Source organism: Balaenoptera borealis (genome assembly GCF_965194805.1).
Source record: "Balaenoptera borealis genome assembly, chromosome: 13".
NCBI classification, from domain to species: Eukaryota; Metazoa; Chordata; class Mammalia; order Artiodactyla; family Balaenopteridae; genus Balaenoptera; species Balaenoptera borealis.
Genome location: NC_138870.1, coordinates 78,603,861 through 78,628,357, shown reverse-complemented (window position 1 = coordinate 78,628,357; position 24,497 = coordinate 78,603,861). Strand labels below are relative to the sequence as shown.

The 24,497-nt window shown below is 39.4% G+C and overlaps 1 long non-coding RNA gene across 2 annotated transcripts in view; it reads left to right on the top strand.

The window, feature by feature from the left end:
• Positions 1-12,605: 12,605 nt before the first annotated feature.
• The window catches only part of LOC309609241, a 348,772-nt gene continuing 336,880 nt past the window's right edge, over positions 12,606-24,497 (top strand). For both annotated transcript variants that reach the window (XR_014233328.1, XR_014233329.1), the window contains exon 1: positions 12,606-17,672. This is a non-coding gene — a long non-coding RNA (uncharacterized lncRNA). The remainder of the gene's footprint in view (positions 17,673-24,497) is intronic.

The following is a 24,497-nucleotide window of genomic DNA, read 5'->3' as shown; positions in this document are numbered from 1 at the left end:
GTGTGTGGTGTTGGGGGCTGTATTCTTTTGAATTTGGTGCACTCTGCACATTTTAGGTACTCACAAACAGGGTCAATATCTGATATATTAGAATTTTGTTAAAAAATGATGAACAGTTCCACTCGGACTCTCAAGGTGACAGATGTTCTATCGCTAAAATACTGCTTTGGGAAAATCAAAATAGACCCACTGCACCTAAAATAATCAGCCAAAAATATGAGGGAAAAAAATAGAAAATGGAGACCTGTGGCAAGGCTCAATTGTATTTGAGCAATTGTTCTCAAAATGTTCTCTGTGGGTCATACTCTGGCCTGGACCATCTGTCTACCATGGGCTTCCTCTTGTAGAGTGCTGGGCCTTTCACACTCTTGGCCTCCCAACCCCTGCTGTCTTAACGTGAATGGAGGAACAGAGGCTCTTGCATGCCAGCCCCCAGGGCAGTGGCTCAAGGGGCAGCAGACTAGGGAATGTAATGATGTTACTTGCGCAAGCAGTTGCTTGCAGACTGTAACTTTGCCCTGTGTCCTTTAGCTATTCTTGGTGAATTTCCAGAGGGATAGTCTCTTATAGTAAAGCCCCACTCCCTCCATGACCCCAGGCTGGACACATCATCTGGCCTCTGTGTGCTCTGCTCTTTCATTGGGCTCATATAGGGACCAAAGTGAGTAACCTGGGGCCTACAACCCAGGCTAGGGAGAAGATGACTTCATCTCATCTGGGCCATTCTCTCAAGAATTTGTCCCTTTGGATTTTGCTGAAAAGCAACTCAATGTAAATGCCTCTCTCACCAGGACCACCTGCCTCTATAATCTATTGCAGGCTGTAGTTTTGCTGCAAGAAATGGTGAGACTTTTCTTTGAAAACTTTTTATTGTGACCTATGACACGCAGAAAAGTGCACCACACAAATTTATACCAATGAATTATAAAGTGATTGCTCATGTAATCGCTACTTGGGCAAGGACTAGAACATTGCTAGCACCTCAGAAGCTTGCTGAGTGTTCCTTTCCAACACACCCATGTCTTTTTTCTCAAGAGAACCCTTTTTCTGACCTGGTTTGTAATCATTTCCATGTGTGTATATGTGTGTGTATTTGTGTGTGTGTGTGTGTGTGTATTTTGGTCATTTTATCAATATAAACTGTAGTCTGGAGACTGGCCGACTTTTTAAGCCTTTGACCCTCTTCAGCTTAACAAGGAGAGACTCCATAATCAAGTCTGGGATGCTGCATGGAGGGAGACTTTGACCTCAGACAGGGCTGGGGGCGAACTCCTCCTTTGCCATTTCCTAGCTGTATGGCTTCAGCAGGTCACAAATACTCTCTAAAGTTGAGTTTCTTTATGCAATTGAGATGACAAACCCTACAAACATGGCTGTTGTAGCAGAAGCGAGGTAACACAGGAAGCTACCTAACATGTTGTCAGATACTTGGTTGCTCTCAGGAGCCCTTCTTTCTCAAGAAGAATGATGAGAGGTGCCTTCTGATGACACATATGAAGTCTTCCTTTGCTGCTCCTGACCCCAGTAAAGCTTCTACCTTCCATCACCTGCCCCAGACAAGGCTCTCTGAGTTGTGCATTGCGGTCATTCACCATTCATTCATTCATTCAGTGCACTGGGGTGGGTGTGTAAGAGGTATACAGTACCTGACAAATAATAGTCATGGGATAATGTTGGCTGAGTGAATGAATAAGTGAATGAGTCACTTACCCTGTCCCCTTTTCTAAGACTTTATCATCTAGTAGAAGCCGTAAGACGTGCACAGAAATAATGAGGAGAGCATATATGAAGAGGCCGTATGGAGCATCGGTTACGAGTGCCAGCCCAACGGCTCCACTTACTAACTGGGAACTGGGATAGTTTATTTAACAGTCTCTGTTTAGTTTTCCCACCTGTAAAATGGAGCTAACAACAGTAACTCTCTCAGAGACTTGTTGTGAGGCAGAAATGAGAAAAACAGGTAAACTGCTTATAGAAGAGAATGACACGTTTTAAGTCTTAATTAAATGTGATTGTTGTTATTCTTGTTACCATTATGAAAGGGTAACAAAATGCTAGAAGAATTCGCAGAAAGGATGTGGTAGGAGACAATATCTGAGGGGAAATTTTTAGAAAGTTTTCAGAAGACCTTATTTGCGCTGAGCTTTGAACCTATGAAGGATTTAGATTTACTTCTTTTCCATCTTGGGGCACTCAGAAGTGCTGCTCTCTCATCTGAGTTGTCCTTTCTCCACCTTCCATGCCTGTAACCCCTGCCTGTCACTCAATGTCATTTGCTCCAAGAAGACTTTCCCCTATCTGCCTGACAAGGTTAAGACACTTGGCCACAAGACATGTAAAGCACTGCAGGCTTGGTTGGTGTTTAGAGCACTGATAGCAATTTGGATTTACAAATTTATTCCTGGAGTTATTTATTTAATTTCTAATTCCCCCACTAGATTGTAAGATTCTTGAGGAAAGTGTAAGTGCCTTTGTTTTCCCCATTGCTTCATCCCCAGTGCCTGTAAACACAGTAGTAGATCCCAATAAATACTGCCTGGAGTAGATCCTAATAAATACTTACTGAATGATTTCATTTATATAAATAGAAGTGGGGGAAGTCATTTTGGGAAGAGGAACAAATAAACAGAATGAAGAAATAAAAAAGAATCATAGATGTGGTTTGTTTAATCTGAAATTCATCTAAGTAATGTACTCTAAGAAAGAGAATGCTCCCTTTCAGGTAATACACATGGCTGTTACAATTTCACAGAGGCCCTGCCCCTACTACTGTGTTGTAACCAACAAGAAAGTCTCAGTGGGAACAGGGGAGGAAAAGGTAGGTGGGCAGAGGAAGTAGAGCAGACCAGGGGGTGGCCATCTGAGACCAAGTAAGTTGGTCCCTGTAAACCCTACTTTTGCTGAGGACGACCCAAATAAAGGGCAGTGTGGTGGTTTAGGAATTGAAACGTGAGTGACATCTTGGGGAGGCAGAGAGCCCAGTGACTGGGACCCTGGACCTGGGAGTCAGATGCTCTGTTCTAAGCCAGTCTGGCCTTGGTGCTATCCACAAGGACCTGGGGTCGTTGTAAGGATAAATAACACACCTAAGTTACTTAGCCCAGTGCCCAGCATTATGGTATCTGCCTAGTAGTTTCTAGTCATGATTACTGTTTCCAGATTTCCCCTATTCTGTGATGCGTATTCCTCTATTTCATTTTAATGTCTAAACTCGGAACCAGACTTACAATCTAAGTGTACTTGTATTGTAATGGTTCCTTTTTACTTAACGCTATCATTATATTGAAGGTAAATTCTAGAATCAATAGTGTCTTAGAATTGATATATAATTTTATTATTATATTTTATTTTTCCTCAGAAAAATGGTTCTTGTAGAGTTGCATCTTAATTTGAGAGAAAAAAAGAGAAATGTTAAAGTTGTCACAGAGAAGTATTATAAATGTTTCTAGGTATATATAAAAGGAGACGATCTTGGGGAAGCTTTCCAGAAACTAGTAGATTATGGGAATGGGCAGCTTTTGTTTCTCTCCTATTAAGTCACTTGTGTAATACTTTTTTAAGAAACATGAGACATTTACTTAACTAGTGAAGGACCCCACAAGATAAAATTCTATTTATAAACACTCCTCTGCAAGAAGTTCAAAGTGCTTGGCAGATAGTTTGTAATAAACTCTTACGAAATGCATGTGCAATGAGGCCTAGGGTGGAGAAAAGTAGGAATGCAAGACTCATTTTTCTGTTTTAGAACACATTTAAGTAACTTCCCAAAGGCCAGAAAATCAGGGACAAAGCTGGGAAGAAACTAAGTTTTCTAATGCCAAACTTATTTGTTTGCTTGCTGAATACAATTACCATTTCATCAAGTATTTTTGTGCTTTTTCTCCCCTTCATTCTACTTATTTGGATAAATTTTCAATTTTTGATTTAGAAAAATTCAGATTTATTAACTAGCCAGGTGAGCTACAACTATGATTGGCAATTTGCTTATCTAATGACTTAAGTTAAAACCTAAACTTCAGAAAGTAACATAAATGTCAGCAATTACTACTAAAAACCTATCTCATAACACTGAAAGTTGGTTACTGAATGTGTGTATTTTTAGATATAATTTTTAGGCCAGTATTTTCAAGTGTCTATGCTAACTGATGTTATAAATATAGTTAGAAATTAGGGAGGGTTCCATGTGTGTTGGGTTGTTTAAACAGTGGGGATTTCCTTTGAAATATTTGAAATTAACATTATACATCATTTTCACTACCAAACTGGCAAAGGCTAAGTCACACAGTGTTGATCGAAGGAAGGCTCAGCCATATTCTCTTGTAGAAGCTGTGGGTATAGAAATAGTTGCAGCCTTTCTGGAAGGTAATTTGGCAATATGCATAACATTGCAAAGGTGATAAGTCTCTGACCCAGTCATACCACTTCTAGGAAACTGTCCTAAGTAACTAATTACAAATGTACAAGTTTTAGCTAAGGATGGTCATCACAGCATTGTTTACAATAGCAAAACAATTAGAAATAGCCTATGTGTCAAACATAATATATTGATTAAGAAAGTTATGTACAATCATGTAATGGAATTCTATATTGCCATTAAAAATGTTACCATTCTATGCTATATTGGTTGATGTAAAAGATACCACCGGAAAGAGCAGGTTACAAAATAGTGCTCGGAATGATCATGAGGATGTGTGTGTGTGTGTGTGTGTGTGTGTGTGTGTGGACACACATACATGCATAGGAAATATCTGTAAGCATATACAACAAAATGTTAACAATCATTATTTCTGGGTAGTGGGTGATTTATATTTCCTCTTTTTCCTTATGTAGGTTTTCTAAATTTTTCTTCTGTGAACAAATATTACTATTAGAATTTTTTAAAATGGAACTTTTAATTTTTTCAATATTTAAAAAATTTACGATGTCATTTACAAGAATGGTGAGGGCAAATAGGTGTGTGCACAGTCAGTACCAGTATTGGGTTGTTTATCCCAGTAAGGAAGGGGCCTGCCAGTGGGAGACAGTGCCTAAGACCAGAGTTTGAGAATTTTATAACATCTCCTGGGGAGCACTCAGGGATTTTAATAAACCACAAAGACCAAGTTACATGCCCTACTATGTGACAGGACTGAGGACAATATCTCTTCTCTCAGTATTTTTCTTTGTATCTATATCCAAAAAAATAAAATACTTCATTTCCAAGAAAACTCTTCAAATCTTTGGAAGGTGCAGGTGATCTTGCAAATCACCTTCTGTTAGTTCTGCTTGTCTTCCTCTCTTCTCATTAGCCAGAGTGTGTGACTTTACTGAAAGATTCATTTTTGGCTCCTTTTTTTGGAGAAAGTCATTCCCTGTGCCCCGTCGATTCGTTCTAATTCCTTCTCTTTTTGCCACAGTGTTATCAAATTCATGACTTTCTTTAGTGTTCCACAAAGGTGTCCTGGTATTTTTCCTCCCTCCCTCCCTCCTTTTCCTTCCCTTCTTCCCTCCTTCCATCTTTTCCTCTCTCCTCCCCTCCCAATAGAAGCAAGAATATCCCTCCTTATGCAAATCCACCCACTCTGTATCTCAGGAAAGCTCTGACTAAGGGCTTGGACAACCATCTTCCTTCATTGATTCCTCATTTATATTTTTGGTGTTTGAAGACTTGAACACTCTGTTCCCAGGGCTTCAACTGAGGATCATGCTATCCCCACACTTCCCACCACAAACTAGGGACAGTTTGGAAAGGTGTATCCATTTTTTGGTTGTCACCAAGACTGTACGATAGTCTTAACATTTAATGAAAACAGTCAGGAATGTTAAAAATCCTGCAACCTATGGGGCAGTTCTGCTCAACAAAGAATTGTTCTGCACCCTTGTTGAGAAACTACAAAGTGTCCAGGGTCAAAAAGTAAGTGAGCCAAATGCAGTCATCAAGTCCAAAGGGCAAGGGAATAATGGCAAAGAGAAAACCAGAGGGGGAAGCCAGGCAGCCCTGGGGCTGGTGCCAGCCAGGCTGAAGGGACGGCAGTGAGCGTGGCTGCTGTGCCCACAGCTGGTGGTCCTCGGTGTCCACTCTGTAGGGCACAGTGAGTCTGGGCCACTTTCAAAGTTCAGGACAAAGAAGGAATCGATGTGGATGTCATGGGAACCCAGGAAGAAAGAGACTATGTGGCATTAGATTCATCGTTCATTTATTTATTCCAGTAAACAGGTAGTGAGCATGTAATTTTCTGGTGCTGTAGTGAGCAGTAAAAAATCCCAATCGCATCAGATAATTTGTGTGTCCTGAATGCTAAGAAGTCAACGCTAAGAAGTTGGTGCAGTAATGATTTGCCATATTCTAATTTTGGCTGCCCTACATTTGAACCTTATCCTATGTAGGAATTCTTTACCTTTTAAGTCTTGCTGGGCCAGAGGCCATCTCTCATGTGAGAAGCTGAAAATGCTAGATATCTACTTTCCCACTTCCCCTGCAGGCAGGCCTGGAGAGCTGTCCTGGATTTTAAACTGGGAAGTTGTTACCAAAGAGCGGAGGGAGAGGGAAGAAGTGTTTTGCCTGATGAATGCTGGGTGCTATTTGGGGCCTCGGTTTCTAGACACAAAGATCTAGAATTTGCATCTTCAGGCTTTCTAGTGATTCAGGGAACTACTCAACATCCTTTGAATACATTCCTTTCTTGCTTAAATCAGCCACAATTAGTTTCTTTGGTAGGTGGATACCAGCACCTACTGTGTACCAGTTGCTGGGAAAACAGATAAATCAGACAACGGTGCTGTGTTCTTAGGATGACAAGCAGGTACCGGGTCAGACTCAGGGAGTGCTGCCATGTGGGCAGAACCCAGAACCACAGACGCCCAGAATAGGACGTGATGATAACCTGTATTGGGCTCAGTGTGTAGGGGAGGCTAAGAGCCAAGGAGGCTAGTGTGAGACAGTGAAAATAAATAAACAAATTAAAAAGATGACGGGTGAAACTTATGGACATTCTGTTACAAAGTGGTACAGAAATGAGTCACCAGATGTGCCAGATCAGCTTGACTTCAGAAGGCAAATGCTGGAGACAGAGATTGCAGTGGGACAGCGACTAGGGAATGCTGGTTTCCTGGCCCGCCTTCCAGGGAAGCGCTATTTGTGGCCTCAGATTTCTCCCTGCTTTTCTGTGAACATAGAGGATGAAGAGCTGTACATGGCAGTCAAACTTTTGGCCCAGTTTATCCATAAATTTCCAAAGATTGTGCTATTTCTTCCATTATAAGTTTGAAATCCTATGATTCACAGTGTACAATCCAGCCTGCTGTGGTCTGTGCTATTTTGTGTAAATACAATAGAATTTTATTTAATTCTGTTAAATAAAATTTAATAGGTGGGGAGGTGGGGGTGAGGTGTGAGTTCAGTGCTCTGATTCCCTTTTGTTACATAACCGTCATTCATTGGGCACCTCTTCCATGCCAGACTCTTTCCCACATATTATCTTTAATATTCAAAACAGTGCTCCGAGCAGGTGTCATGGGGTTAGTTTTACAGGCAAGGACCTGTTCTAAGGACTTGTCCAAGATCACAGAGCTGGTTGGTGACAAAAACTCTGAATGCAGGTGAGTCTGGCTCCAATCTTCCCTGCTTTCCATGACACACACCATAGTGTCTCCTTCCCAGTTTTTCTAAATCAAGGATCATGTGTCCTACCCTGGGAATAATATGTTCATTGATCCATCTTAAGTTCATAACTCATTCCTGGCAGGTGTGCCTGAGATACGTATCAAGCATTCTTAAGGGGCGGATTATTAAGATCAGTTACATAATCTGGAAAGATCAGTGGTGAATAAGTGTTTCTGACTTCAAAAAAAAAATTGATGATCAAGACACTGGGTTGTAAGACCTCTTCCAGGCCTGATTTCTCTGAATGCTGATTAGCTTGGTTGGTAGGATAGTGCTGTTGCTGGGGGGTAGGGGTAGGGGTGTTGCTCTGAGGCCGAAGGCACAGCAGTGGGCCTGTTAGCTCAGACTTGCCAGACACTCGCCACTGCACCAGGGGGATATGGGCCACCTAGTGTGACTAGACTGACTGTTAGTGTTAGTGGCAATAATAACAACATTTTTTGAGCACTGACTACGTGTTTGCACTGTATAATGAATGCATTATCTTTAGGCCTCTGCACAAATCTAGGAGGTTCCACGTTTTAAATGAGGAAACAGACTCACGGAGATTCAGCAACTACATCACACAGACAGTAGGTGAGCTATCTGGGGTTCAGACCCAGACCTTTCTGCTTCCAAAGCCCGAACCTAAGGGATCATGTGATATTAATTGTAGATGATCAGTTCCAGGTATACCTATGAAGAATTACTTTAAAGTCATTATTTGCTTATTCAGCAACTACTTTCTAATGCCTACCTTAGGATGGGCAATAGGCTCCTGAACAAAAGAGACATGGCCCTGCCTGTCTCATGGTGGAGGAGAAAAAAATCAAATAAGTACACAAATAAACATAAAATGACAAACCGTGCTATGTGCTATGATGGAAAGGCACAGAAAGATGGGAGAGTCCATCACAAGGGGACCTAACCTAATCTAGCAGATCAGGGAAGACTTTCTGGGAGCAATAGTGACTGAGTAAATACCAGAAAGATGAGTGTAGTTAACTGCGAGGAAGGGAGAGGAAATGGGAGAAGAAAATTACTGGCAGAATGAAGGGCATGTGCAAAGGCCTGAAGCAGAAGGAAAGAACTTTTAGTCTGTGGTCACTAGACACTGCTGGCCTGGGGGATAAATTTAGTTTGTAGATGTTTGTTTTGGCTCACAGACTCTTCTGGAAAATTTTGAGCCTCAAAGAGGAAATGTTGCGTAAATATTCTGACTTCAAGCTCCTTTTGAAAAAGTATAAGATCTGACAAACCCTTGGCCCTCAGGGCTTCATGGCGACAGTGACAATCAATGAATGTATGATCAGTTTAGGTGGGGCGCACACTCTCCATTTCATCAGTCTTCCTACTCATTATTGTCTCCCCGATGCTGAAGCAAGCTTCAGTTACTACCTGTCATCATGTTTGCACTGTTGCATTTCTTATACTGGAGAATTATTTCTTTGTAACCCTGTCTTGTTAATAAATGAAAGATAGACCAAAAGAACCATGAGCTTTTCCTCAAACTCAGCATGTACCGTATTTCTTGGTGCCTGTGGGCATTTAAATTCCTCCCACTCTTACTTTGGAGGAAACAGAAAAAAGACTAGCAGTGTGTACCACTATTTAATGGCCTAAAATATGTTGACTTTCTTGTCAACTGCAAATCCTTAGTGAGAATAGGACATGCTTTATACATTGTGAACCCCCCACCATGATAGGCATGGACAGCTGAATATACATTTGATTTTTAGTCAAAGGTATAAAAAATGCTGGTTCTACACTTCTAAATGTAGGACAGTACCTGTTTTTAATTGCTACTCAATTTATTAAGCATTTCTACTATATTAAGCACGATAGATCATAAGATAGCCCTTGTCCCAGAAACATATGTTACTTATTCCTTCCTTGGTCAGATAAATTAATCTTGCCATCTCCAAACCACTGTTCCTTACGTATTAGCAAGACAGCACAAATTAATTTTGAACTTCTCCTAAACATTTATAAACATGTCAAGTAATGCAGACATCTCTGGTATGGTATAAGAGTCCCAGGCTGTGATGAAAGAAACCACTTTACTTTATACAATTAACATGTTCCCACAAGACAGAGTGTAAATCACACCACACATTCAGAGCACTAGAGACACTCACTGGGGGAACTTGTGATGAACCATTTTGTAAAGCAGAGAATTTGAATGTAATATGCAAAATCCCTAATTATAATATATACTTTTTGCAAGAGCAAAGCATTCTATTAAGATTTAATAAAGTACATATGCATCATATATGTGATATGATGCCTCCAATGTCAGTTTCCTTATATGTAACTAAAATTAGTTGATTTTTGTGTTTGCCTTAACTTGCTTTCTTTTCTTTTTTCCACGTGTTGTCAGTGTGACTAAGCCCTGTTACAAATCAAGTCTTCAGCTCAAACTCAACCAGCAGAGGGTACTGTTTGAGCATTTAAGTGGACTTCCCATCTTTGTCTTACCCATCCAAAGAAACAATATCTGAATAATAGCCGGGGACGATATTCAATAGGCAAGGTTCTGGCAAGATAATAGACATCAATGATCATGTTTCAGCATCATTTTACAGGAAACTCCCTTTGTTCTCTGCTGCTCACAAAGGACATTCCATGCAAAATGCACCTGTAGGTAGTGATAAATGTCTGTGAAAGGTAGATGAAGAAGGGTGATGTTTGTAGAGTAGAATCTGCTTCTAAATTTACCAAGTACTTATATTCCTTTTAGGTTTAGGGTTCTGAATCAAGATATCAGCCCCACGTGTTCTCAGCTTGCTAGTGAATGTTAATGAATAATTCCTGCAGTAACAAATGTCATAATAAAATAATCAGGCAGTCCGTGCACATTGTAAATCAATGAGCACAGATGTCTCCAAATGGAGGGGATATTTGAAGATACTTTACATCTTGCTGGGTTTGGAACGCTTGATGGTTGGCTAGCATCTGTTTATCAAAATAAAGAGAGCATCTCCCCGTTCTGAAATCAAATTCAGCATTAAATATAATTAAATATATTGTAGAAGAAGACTTTGTCCCTTAATGTTTACATAAATTTGATCAATATGTGCATAATAGTGGATCACACATTTCTTAGTAAAATTTATACATTTGTATTTTTACATTAATAATTAAAAACTTTTATCAAAACAAAAACCACACATGGTAACAACAACAAAAAAGATAAAAGCACTTGCACTAAAAAGCAGTAGTTCTCTGTCTACTCCTTATCTTCAGTCTCTTCTCAGATATAAATTTTAACTTTTATAGTATTTTTTCCTTTGGTTCTTTACCTCTATATCTCTAAGCAATATTCTTATACTGCTAAATCTTGGGTTATTAGTTTTAGGTATTATATGTTGTCTTCCTATGCAGATAGATGAGAATGTAACATGATTAAGTCATTCAGTACCTCCTTTAGTCATATCTCTACTTTAGATCTTTATTGATTACCTATGCAATTTTAGATAAAATACTTATTCCTTTTACAACTTTAAGTGAAACACTTATTCTTTTAACAAGAGAGTTTATTTTGTGTCCCCATCTTTTCAATTCTCCTCTCCCATTTCTCCCTCCTAATCTGTACCTCTTGTAATCTGTATTTCTACAATGTCAAGGTTATTAACATTTGACTTCTCTCTCATCATCATTCTACCATCTTTGTCTATCAGTTGATTCTAAAATTGTAAACCAATAATAGTGTTTATATTGAGGCTCAATCTTGTTGATTGCAGTATCACATAGTGTATTATACTTCTTGTACAACTTTTAATTTTTCTGGAGTTTCTAATTGCCTTTTTTTTCTTATACTACTTCCCTTTCTCGTGTTCTAATTTTTGTTTTTTTTGACCATTCAGAGATTTTGTTAAATTTTTCCAGAAACTGCTTTCCTTTGAAGCTCTTCATCTTGCTACTCTTACCTGTACTTTTTATGTAGGCCTGCTAATAGTGATCATCTTGGTGTTACTTTTGTTTCCTCATTTCTGGAACTCGAGTCCTTTGCTTTCTTTGTTTACTTCTTTTTGCAGCAGTACATACTCATCAAAATTCCTAAGAAAGGATATGTGAGATGCAACTTTTCTGATTGTTTGAATGTGTGAAAATCAGCACATGCAAGTGTGATCTAAGTTCACACTTGAATAATAATTTAATTAGGTATAGAAAATGTAAAATTCCTCAGAATTTCAAAGGCAGTGTTCCTTTTTCTTAATCATCAGTATTGCTGATGTGAAGTTTCATGCCAGCTTGATTCTCATTCTTTGATGATTTGCTTTTTCTTTCTGCTTTTTTTCTTTCGGGAACAATCATCGATGGAGGCCTTTTTACAACCATTGGTGGGCTATTCCAATCTGAAGTGTTAAATCTTTCTGCTATACAAAATTCTCTTGTATTAATCAAATGAAAAATTTTCTCCCTTCCATTTTTGCTACTCATTTTCCATAATTCCTAATAATTATCTATTAATTCTCCTGATTTGATCCTTTGGTCTTTTAAAATTTTATTTTCTGGGAGAATTTCTTAATTCTGTATTCTAAAATTTCTTTTTCTTTTTTCCTTTGGCACTCATATTCTTTAAATCAAGGTTCCTTCTTAATCTGTTTGTTCTTTTTTCATACTATCCTGTTCTTGTCTTATGGATGCAATGTATTCTTTTTTTTTTTTTTTAAAGAAATTCACGTTCTTTTATTTATTTATTTATTTATTTATGACTGTGTTGGGTCTTCGTTTCTGTGTGAGGACTTTCTCTAGTTGTGGCAAGTGGGGACCACTCTTCATCGCGGTGCGCGGGCCTCTCACCATCGTGGCCTCTCTTGTTGCGGAGCACAGGCTCCAGACGCGCAGGCTCAGTAATTGTGGCTCACGGGCCCAGTTGCTCCGTGGCATGTGGGATCTTCCCAGACCAGGGCTTGAACCCGTGTCCCCTGCATTGGCAGGCAGACTCTCAACCACTGCGCCACCAGGGAAGCCCTGCAATGTATTCTTGAATCTTTCTAAGGATGTTAGAGTTTCTGTAAAAATTTCTGTTCTTCACATTATATCTTTTTATTTTGGAATCAGTATTTCTGTTTGTTTATTTTGGTCAGAATCTCCCACATTGGGGACTTTTTCAAATGTATGGGAATCTTTGGTTTTTGTTCACATTTTAAAGTAAGGCAAACACCATGACTGGTTTGTGATTTACATAGTGATGAAATCAGCTGTCCCATAAACAGAATTTGGATCTATTTCCTCTATTTTTCAGTCTTATGTGTCATTCCCTCCCCTGTTGTATCTGCATTTTCAGAATTCTGAGCATCTCAGTGGTTCTTCTTGGCAGCTTATTTCCATCTCTGTTACTACACCAGCTACTTCCCTTTCATTTTACTCTAAGCTCACTTCTTTATATGCCTTTCATCTGTTAGTATATCTACATCTACTTGTCATCTTCCAAAAATTTAAGTCTTCTATGAGCTAATGACCACTATATATTCTTATCTTATGAGTTTATACCTACTTACATTCTTCATTGACATTTTAATGGGCTTCTGGATGGAAAAGAATATAAATACATGTGTACAATCTGTCATCTTTAACTGGAAGTCCATGTTAATTTTTGAATGCATATTTGTATGATCTGAAATTTCTAAATGCATTTCAGTATTTATTTATAGCCCATGTCATTTGTAAAAATGTATTTTCAGTGGACATATTTAAGATATCTTTTAGCATGTGTCATTTCTCTGGCTATTTTCTTAATATGTGAAGGTAGACTAACAAGCCAAAATTTATTTAATCCTTTTGAGATATTAATTATTTCAAATGATTATATTTGTTCTTTAAAACAACACTGTGGAATAGATATTGCCACAACTCCATTTTACAGATGAGAAATGGATTTGAGTGATAAGCTTAAGATCAGAGAGCTGGTGAGTGCTGGCCTGGTACGTAGATCCAAACCTTTCAGTCCTTTTCTCTGAAGACACAATATGTCTCTTAGATACCACGTAATAAAACCCAATAAATACAACAGCATAAATAAATAATGTAATCTGTCTACAGAATAAATTCCTACTGCCATAAAGCTTCATGTGTTGTTTTAGTTCTATTCTTGGTTGTACTTTTAAAATAATATTTAAAACTATTTCTGAATATTTAGTAAGGATGTAGCATTCCTAACTTCTCCCAGTGAACTCATGGATAACTTCCACTGATAAAATAAGTCATGTTGTATAAAGGAAGAGCTATTGTTTCAAAACATCGGGGGCAAGCCTAAGGTAGAGTCAGACTATTCTGATAGTCTTCAACTATTATATACCTTACTACATTTTAGGTCAGATAATTTGGCTCTTAACATTCAAAACTGTATTAATTACGGGATTTTATAACGAGGTTATACAGTGTATGTTTGCCAATTGGGAAAGAAAGATAATTACGCTTGAATGTAGGTCACATTTAAGAAACTCTCTTATCCTAATGGGAACCATGTTTCCTTAAAAATCAAGAATTAATAATATTGAAGAAAGTGGTGTCTCTCTCATCCTGTGACCCAATTCTTCTGGTCCAAGATTTTTTTTACCTTTTTTTTTGGCGGCATTTCTTAGGAGGAGAAACTTGCATAATTTCCTATAGGCAGTTTGGGCCACTTGTGGTAGCCGCTGAATTGGGTCTTGTTGGTTGTAAGAAACTGGTGGATGAAGAATTATCAGTGAGGATGTTTACAGGGACATTTCTAGGGTTGATATCATAAGCAGATAATTCTCCTAACTGCCCCCAAAGTGTTTTATGTTGACTTGTATGAGAAGGAGTCTTAGTCTTTGCCCTTGAAAAATTGATGGTATGTTCAAACTGTCAGGGTTTTTTGAGTTTGTTTTTTTCTCCTGAGCTTTTTTTTAGTTTCAGTATTACCAAATGGCAAATCTAAAGAACATCATTTAAAATGGGAGTGAACTCTCCTCACAACTAAGGAGTTTGACATAAGGATTTGATATAATTCTGTAGCATGTAAGGAATCTCTGTTGCACCTAATTAACCATTTTAATCGAGGTATGAAAAAATGCTTCACTCGCAAATTTCCCAACCTCTGCCCCACCCCTCCCAAACTCACCCCTCACCACCAGGAGAAAGACTGCAACAAAATAATGGACTGTTTATTAAAATTCATTGCATGGTCAAAAAAGGAACAAAGTTTTCTAAAGGTGTAGCTGGGTTTCCTTGGAATGGTGCAAAGCAGATCTCAACTCCAAAAGCTATGATTTCATCACTATAATTTAAGTGGTTTTAGTGGTTTAACTTGTGTTGGGGTTGGGACAAAATTGCTTTTTAAAAAAGAGAGAGAGAGAGCGAGATCGGAGAGAGGGAGGGAGAGAGAGAGAGAGAGGGAGAGAGGGAGAGAGAGAGAGATCGGAGAGAGGGAGAGAGAGAGGGAGAGAGAGGGAGAGAGGGAGAGAGAGAGAGATCGGAGAGAGGGAGAGAGAGGGAGAGGGAGAGAGAGAGGGAGAGAGAGAAGGAGAGAGAGAGGGAGAGAGAGACGGGGAGAGAGAGAGAGAGATCGGAGATCTAAATTTTAATTTACCATTTTAAATGATCTGGGACTTTTGTCAGTTTGAAATGTGCTTATTCCCAGTGATTGTTTTCATCTTTGCCTTATCTTATTATTAATGGAATATTATAGTCAACCAGTCAGCTGATGAACTAGTCTGAGGATGAATTTTGTAGTTTGTGTTTCTCTTTGTCTCGTTTCCATCCTTCAAGAATTAAGGTACTTTAACAAGCTGCTTTAAGGAATTAATGGTATTATAAAACACACTGTACTTTAAGATTCTCAGGCATTTTTTCACTACAGGTGGGAACCAAGCCTTGGAAAGATATATGACACATGAAGGATGATCGGGGCAATGGAAAGATCTAGGTCCTGAAATAACTCCCCTGAGTGGGTCCCCTCACCCCTCCTCCCAGCAATTACTTGGCCCTCAGGACTGAGGCTTAGCTAGCCAGAATCCAGAAGTGAGAAAATAAGGTTCTTCCCAGGCCTATTCAGACCCATCTAGATATTAATTTCCACTTTGGAGTTCTTTTGTAATGATGCGTGAGTGGTGTATGAATTCCTCAGGGTTTTGAGTTTTCTGTGAATAAGGAACTCTGAGATCATCTCTTACAAATAGGTGAGCTGTGGCACAGTAATCCAGCTGCTGCTCGTCTTTGGGGTGTAGTATGCTTAGCTAATCCTATTGACTATAATTCTAACCGGGTGGCTCTTGTTAAATCTTTGAGCAAAAGATGTAATCTTTAGGCGAAGGGCACATGAAGAAAATACTCCAACAATTCTTGACACTCCCCAGGTCTCAAAGTAAGAACTTCTTTTTTTTTTTTAAACGAGATTTATAAGCTACCCAGACAGATCTCCACTTGAAGGCTGAGGTTGGAACCTAACCAGGATAGTAGAAACACTGCTTTTATTGAGCCGGGCATTGTTCAAGTTGTAATGCAGGATGAAGGAGAAGTAATGGATATCATGCCTTAAAGACACGTCTAATTGCTAGGAGATCATTCAGGCAGCGACCCAGTAGTTCTGCCCCAGTGGTTTGTGGGAAGATGTTCTTAAATGCTGGAGAGAAGCAAGACTTATAAAGGGGAAGGATTGTGTTTAGCTGAGTCTCCTTAAATTCTTTTTAAAGCCCTAGGATGACTTGTTAGGGTGTGTACATGACAGAATAAATGCAAGTGTTTCTGAGACTCTAAGACTTTGTAAATAAGGGGATTTTAGGTAGATCTAAAAGAATTTGAGGAAGCAGATATGGTAGGAGTTGGATAAAGAGTCTCACAGGGTGAAAGTACGTTGAAGATTCTGTCTTTCCCTGTTTGAATAACATTCACTGGTTTGAAATTATAATTGTGAGAACTTTGGAGAAAACTTTAGACTCAAGAGCGAGGTGTCTGTTTTAATATTCAACGTAGCAAGTTATGTCTATGAGGAGATGAGTAATTTTTGGATGATTTTTTGAGTTTTAGAACACCGTATTTGGTAACCCTATTATAAACTTTTGGGTATGTACTGCACTCCATAAAATAGCTAAAACAGTTTGCATTTGTTTTTTAGTGGCCAGAGCCATTATATGCTGTAGCACTTGGATTTGATCCATAATGCTTCGTAGTCTAACGGCAGTCTCTAGAGCCCAGAGCCCTGGGACTGATTCCAACCAAACAGTAGGTCAGCACTGGAAAAGAAAGAAGTTGTTGCCCAGATTGCCACAAATGGAAATGAGAGAAGAGAAATGCTTATCAGGGTAAATAAACTCAAAGCCTTATTATTAGGAAGGGGGTGGCGAGTGGGCAGAAGGAGACATAGGCACAGGGCTGACATTTACTGAGGACTCACTCAGTGTCTCACACATTATTAGATGCTTTTATGTATCAGTTCACCTAGTCCTCACTAAATCTTAAAGGTTTGATTGTGTTCATTATTACAGAGAAGGAAACTGAAGAGAGAGGTTAAGAAAATTGCCCAAGGTCACACAGCAAGCATATGGTGACATTTGTTAACTCTTAATTATACCTACCTGCCATAGGTAGGTATAATTTAGGTGGGTTGTTATTAGTGTCTGCTGTAGATCTATAACTGTTTAGATCAATGTACAATGGCCGTGGGTGATCAAATCATTCTGTCTTCTGAAGCTTCAAAAAGTCAAGGTAGAAAATTCATGGAACCTTGATAATCAGAATTAATCACACACCTTTGGCTTTATTCAGTCATTCAACAAATATTTATTGAGCTCCAAGTGCGTGCCAGGTCCTGAGCTAAGTGATGGTACTGCAGCAGAAGAGAGATGCAATTCTTATACTCTGGAAACAGTAGACAAGTAAAGAGGTAAACACATTCACATCCACGAAGGGACTAGTTCAGTGAGTGGAAACATAATGTTATCCTGATATGCCAGGTTGCCACTGGAATGAGATGCACAAGTAACCTGATATTCTCGTTATTTACACAGAAGTGGATCTGGCTTCATTGCATGGCAAATCTCCAGATGAGGATGCCCTCATCCATGGACTGTTTCATCCACGGGTGAGCTGCTATAAAATTGTTCTCCTCATCCTTCTCTGTATATACCACTCAACCTGTTGCTCCTTTAGTTTTCCTAGTCTTTTCCTCTGGGGGACTTGCTTGATTTCACTGATACTAAAAGGGGAGTAGTAGAGCACTTCAACAGGGTTGTACCATCTCCATTTGGGGTGGGGGTAGTTTTTCAAGAAAGGGAATGGATTTTTCTTCTTTTAAAGGTCACACTGTTTTGATTTAGCATGCCCATGAAAATGTAGAGATTAATTAAACATTTGCAAATTAATATAATAAAATTTATTTAAAAATCTGTCAAACAATACTGAATATTTTTAAAGGTATATACGTATGCAGAAAAACATCTAGAAGGAGACACACCAGACCCTGGGGAGAAACTTGGGATTGCAGCTGGTGGCCAAAAGGGGTTTTGTCTGATTCATGCTATTATAATATTTTACCTGGAGAATGTATTTGCATATTATTTTTATAATAAAAAATAATAATGTGAAAAGAGGTAACTTGAATGGAGAGCAGCTAGGAAGCTGTTGTAATAGTCCAGAAGAGAGATGATTATGATCTGAAATAAAAGACAGTATTGCCTAGTGATTGAGAATGAGAGCTCTGATTCTAGACTGCTTGGGCTTGAATGTGCTCTCATACTCACCAGCTACATGCCAGCTGGGTAGATTACCTAACCTATTTGTGTCATGGCAATTTCATCTATAAATGAATATGCAAAAAATAGCACCTACTCATAGAGTTGTGATAATTAAGTGACTTAGTACATGAAAAGTGCTTAGAACAATGGTTAGTAAGTCCTCTGTGAATACTAGCTATTATTTTAGGGGAGATAGACAGGATTGGGTTGGGAGAAATGGGAAGAGTGATGAATAGCTGAAGATGCTAGTACCTTGGATACCAAGTTGATGCTGAATACCTTGTCAGGTCTTATGAATCATCATGCTTTCATGACCGTCACTTCCCACTGGTTGCCTTGAGGTCACAGGGGTATAGAACATCATAATGACTCTCTACTAATTCTGTGGCAGGTACTGGAAGTTGCTTTTCTAATCACGAGTTGCAATCTGGAATAGGATGATTACATCACTTAGCCTCTTGTCTAGTTCTCTAATTAGTAAGTTGGTAACCATATCACTTATCTTTAATGCTTAGATATATTTTTTAAAGTAATAAGGTGATGATACACATTTCAACAGATATACAATGCCTCTTCTCCACTTTTCCCTGCTTATTCTATTGCATTTTCAGTCTCTGATAAATCTGCTTCCCTGGATAATGTTGTGGGAAAACAGGACAGGTCAAAGGAAAAACATTACCTCTCAAGGTCCATTTGTGTGAAAACACAAAAGATAAATATCACTCAGGGGTTAGTGGGGGCCTACTGCCACTCTGGCACACTGCCTGCCTCTCTGAATTATTTTAAGGATCCAGTGAGGAAAAGTATAAAAGACTGTACACATTAGTATTTAATCTACTGACTTTCTATTTGTCATTTTTTTCTATTCCACATGAAAACACTGTAGAGAGAATTCTAGATGGCTGCATTCTGAAAAACCAGCTTTCACTGAGTTAATATTTCTCTTCAGTTTTGTCTACCTGTCTCACCTTTGAGTTTACTAACTATTAATTGTTTAAACCTTGGCATTTTATTCCCTTCAGTTTTTAGGACTCTGGTAGGATAATTGCTGAATCTTTGGAAAAGGACCAATATTTAGTTTAGATGTTATTCTCCCTTCTCTACCCAATGTATATCTACATGTTTTTTCTCTCATTATGACCCTAAGTGAAGCTTTGATGACATTAAGGCCTTTTCATCTGTGCTCAGGAAACTCTTTGAGCCTTTCTTGGAGGTCTTAATTTGGCTTGTAGTTGCCTTGATTTGGGTCATGATCTAGTCCATTTTCTAGTCTCTTAGATAGGTCTAAAATAACATAATTCCACTCCTTTTTCTATGCTGGCTATTCCAGGTCATAATGCTTTTCTGCTCCCTACCATAAGAAAAAAGTTCTTCTGGTAACTATTGATTTTTTTCATACTATTATTTGTAAACCAGGAGTATTAGTTTACCTGTTTCTGGTTTTTTCCTTATACTGGATTTTTCTCATTTATATATCAGAAAATATCTTAATATGTTATTATGAATTTGAAATTTTATTCTCAAATGAGAAGATACTTATATTTTGTGAAATTCTAAAATGTGCTTTTTAAAAATAACACTTTATTGAGGTATAATTGGTATACAATAAACTGTACACATTTCAAATGCACAATTTGAAACCACCTTTTGAGTACTAAACTCAATTTATTTTCCACAGAAGCTCAGATTTAGGTACCAGCCTATCTTTCTCCTTGTCTTCAAAGCTAAGCTTGTAAAGGGCACTGTCTTGACTCACTTTGCTGAATTACTCATCTTCCAGTAAAGTCCATTCTCAGTCCCTCTCAATCAGGCTTCCATTCTCGTTCCTCAGGTGAAATTGCTGTAGCAAGACTCACTACCAAATCCAGGGGCCATTTTCCAGTCTTTTCTGACTTGGATTCTTTGTGACACTTGCCGTCATTGACCATTCTCTACCATCTTGAGAGTGTCCACGTTTTAGCATCCACAAGATGCAGTGTTCTGGTCCCCCTCCTACCGCTGGCATGGGCCCTTCTCATCCTCCTTCCTCTGCCTGGCCCTGGTGGCAGTGCTGTGGCTCTGCCCTTTGTTGCTCATCTTCTCAATGTCTGCTCTCTCCCGGAGTGAGCGCATACACTCAACTCGTTAGTCATACTGAACAGATGTTGACAAGTTACAAATGAATGATTTCAGCTTAGACTTCTTTTCTGACATCAGATCCATACACATAAACTGTCTGTTGGACATTTCTACCTGCATATACCATAGGCATACAAATTTAGTATTTTTAAAACTCACTTCATTATCATTTTTTCAAAACCCTTCTCTTCCTTCTCTGTTCCTTAGCCTAAGACATAGGCCTTCTCTGTGGGAAGCTTACAGTGTTGCTGGGGAAACAAAATAGGAGTGTGTGAAGTAATCACCAACGAGCTTGTGTTTATGCTAGTTTGGTGTAATGAAGCAGCAAAGGACTCAGTGGTACTGTACAGCTGTTAGGGAGGAGAACCCTAGAGACTAAATTCCTGGTGATGGGGAAGAACGATGGATACAAGAGTATTCAGAAAAGCAAGAATGTCAAAATGAGGCCAGAGCTGTCAAGAAAGCCTTCACAGAGCCCTTGCAACTTCATTCCTTCATTTATTCAACAGCTGCCTGTTGAGAATTTTCCATGTGTTGAAAACTCTTAGGTTCTGGAGAAGCATCAGTGGAGAAGAGGCAAGACTCTTGCTCTCATGGAGCTTATGTTCTACCAGGAAGAATCAGACAATGAATATGTAAAACATTAATAAAAATATAACTTCAGATAGAGATAAGTACTCCTAGGAAATTAACAGAGTATAATAAACTAGAAAATGATAGAAGGGTGGGGGGTATTCCATTAGAACTTACGATGAGGGAAACCTTTCAGAGGTGTGATATTTGAGCTGTTTGTTGAATGAGTAAATGAATCTTACTTTCTTCCTCAGCTCTGATGAGAAAAAGGTTTAAAAACCAAATTGAACCATTAAAAGGAACCCACAGAGTGGGTTTCAGGCGCTGAGTTTTTTAGAATCTTTCCAACAAATCTGGAACAAATGTTTCTCTGTTTCACTTTCTTTTCTTTGACATTTGAGATAAGATGCAGACTTATTGGACTTTTCTCTCTTACCCAAATACTGTGTTTGTGATGCTGAGAAAACAGAAAAATTCTGAATGAAGAGACCCTTCTCTGTAGTGTCTGCAGTGGAAAATCCTTAGCAATGAACAAACCTTGGCCTCCTATTTATCTTTAATGGTATCCCTAGATCCTGCAGTTTCTCCAACATATGAAGAAAAAATAGAATTGTTTTATTTATAAGTGGCGTCCTGAATGTTTATTCAGGGAATTGAATTCAGGAAGCTGGTTTCTGGGAAAACAGCAATAATTAAGACAAATTCACATAAAGGTCTTATCTTCTAGTAGAAGGAAACAGACAATAAATAAATAAACAAATAAAATGCCAGATAGTGATAAATGCTATTAATAAAATAATGAGGAGGAGGAAAAGGGGTTAAAAAGTAATGGAGAAAGAGCAATTTTAGGAGGTATCTCCTGGGAGGTGATAATTTGAGTGGAGACCTGAGAGGTGAGAAGGCACCAGCCATGAGAGGGAGAAGCAAACCAGGAGGGGCAGCAAATCAGGCAGCTAAGAGTCTGGTTTATTCAGCAGAGGCATAATTTTTCATTTCCATACTTTGCTCTTTATACCACACCACTTTCACAAACATGACATTTAGACCAGAAAGGGAAGTCCATTTGGCCTATAGACTTCTTATATTAAGGGAATTTTTTTTTCTAAAGTTGTCTCATCATCTTGAATAAACTGAAGTCCTCAAAAAGTGCATACTCAGTTCTCTTGGTGGAGGTGAGATTCATAAAGACTTGATGTTCCACATATTTAGTTTTGCTATGGAAGCTGCAGGGGGATAAGACAACAAAATACAAAACTGGTCCTTTATGGTCTCATTGACTTTAAATTCAAAGTGAATAAAATGTAAGAGCATGACGGTGTACTTAGCATTGGTAGAGGGGAGGAAGGAGAAGGTTGCATTTCCTAAGCTCATGTCTCTGCTCCACCATTAGAAAGCCCACAACACCCCTTGGGGGTTATAAGAGTTCACATGGAATAAGGAAAAAGAACTAAGACTCGCTACCACTGAAGAGAAGCCAGAAGCCATTGGTATTTGGTTTTCATTGTTTTTGGTTTCTGTTTGAAGATGCTTGCTCTTGGAGAACACATAATGCTGACCTGAGAAATTTCTGCTTGAGGTTTTCAAATGACCCAGATGAGCTGGTTGATGAGACAGAAATCTTTTCTTTAAAAGGGATTTTAGGAAGAAGATAGGATTTGAAGCGAGAGCCTGGGGGTTGAGTCCTGTCACCATTATACTTGCTATGTGGCTTTCAGTGAGTCACAGAGCGCATCTTCCGGGACAGCGAGGGCCAGACAATGAGTCTGGTGTTTGGTAATTGTAAAGCATGTTAAAAATATTGCTTATTGGCTATTATTGTTCTCATTATCATTGTTTTTATTCTCCTGGTAGATTTCTACTTCCAGTGACTCATTTTTCCCCAACACACTTAACGATTCGAGCTTTTTTTGTTCCATAGTTGTTTTGAAGGAGTATGTCCTAATTAATTCAATACACAAATATTTAAATTTGGAAAAAAAAAGAAGATTAAATATTAGAAGGAGTTAACAAGACAGGTGAAAAAGCCAGAAAGAGAGCATAAGTCAAGAGTTAAAGGAATATAACAGAGGGTATGAATTCTGTCAGGGAGAACCAGGGAAAAGACTCCATGGAGAAGTGGTAGCATAGAGAAAGCTCAGTTACTTGCACAGAGGTAAAACAGACGGAGCAAGGCCCTGGCCTAGAAGTGGCCTGACCGCCTGTATAGGGGCAGGCAAGGGACAGAGTGGGCAGGACGTCCAGATCCGCACGTACAATCTGTGTCTGATAAGCGTGGCAGCAGCCAGCATGTGATTTCCCAGTACAGCTGTCAACATCACAGGGCCAAGAGCAGGAAGGAAGGGCAAGTCCCCACAGGCCCAGTGACAGGGGCACAGGAGTGAGTGATAATAACAGCTCCTGGCAGCCAGGCAGCAGCCGATCAGGGCCAGAAAATCTGGCATGAGGAGCAGGGTCCCTGAAAGCTTTCCCAACATCACTGCATCACACCCACGCCCATACCCATGCTCGTACACATACACATCCCCCACTCTTCCTTTTATTAAAAGTTACAACTATTTATCAAGCATAGCCCCTAGAGCCTGGTTTGCGTCATGGTTCCACCATCTATTGACGGTGTGACCTTGGGCAAATTTCTCAAACCCTCTTATAACATGGGTCTACTCACGGTAGGGCTCCGCAGCACCGGGGTGCTGGGAGGAGTCAGTGAGATCACGTGTAGGTAGCGCCACAGAGCCTGGCACATAATAAATGCTCAAAAAATAGGATGCATGAAAATGAAACCAGTGCTGGTGCCAAAACTGGGCCCACGCATCAGATTCAAAATAGTTCCCACAATAAAGATGTACTTGAACCTGGAGCAGTGGCCAGTCTTAGCTAATGCTGCATCTCAGAGCGTGAGGTAAGTTAGCTTTATCTCTGGTCTGCCTGTCTCAGGGCGGGTCTATGGGCTGGCACAGGGTTGCACTCCAGGTGAGGGTCAGGGAGAGGGATGCAGGGTTTGCAAACCTGGCAGGTACATAGTACACTGCCAGGCAGAGGTGTGAGCGTTCTAGAACAGAGGGAGGGTGCAGCAGGGGCAAAAGCACATAGGCAGGCCAGGAAGCCAGAAAACAAGGGCTGAGAGGTGAGTGCATCACTAGGAGGTGAAATCAGTGTTCCAACCAAGAGGTCCGGGTGTAAAATTCCAGAGCTGTGGAGGTTGGCTGAAAAGATAAGCAAGCTTGAATGAGAACTCTTCAGGAGTGGGGAGACTTGAGTTAATTGTTGGTTTAGGAATAGATGGTGAAAGTGAGGGAGAAATTAAATGAGCAAGAGAGAGCATGATTGGTGGGTCAAGTGTCTGTAAGGAAGAGAGGGATCGGTGGTTCGGTGGAGTTACTTTTGGAATGAAGGAGGCTTTCCTCTCCAAAAAAGGAGGGTAAAGATGTAGAGAAACAGCGAGATAGAGAAGAGAGAGGTTGAGGGAACCTTTATCTGGTGGC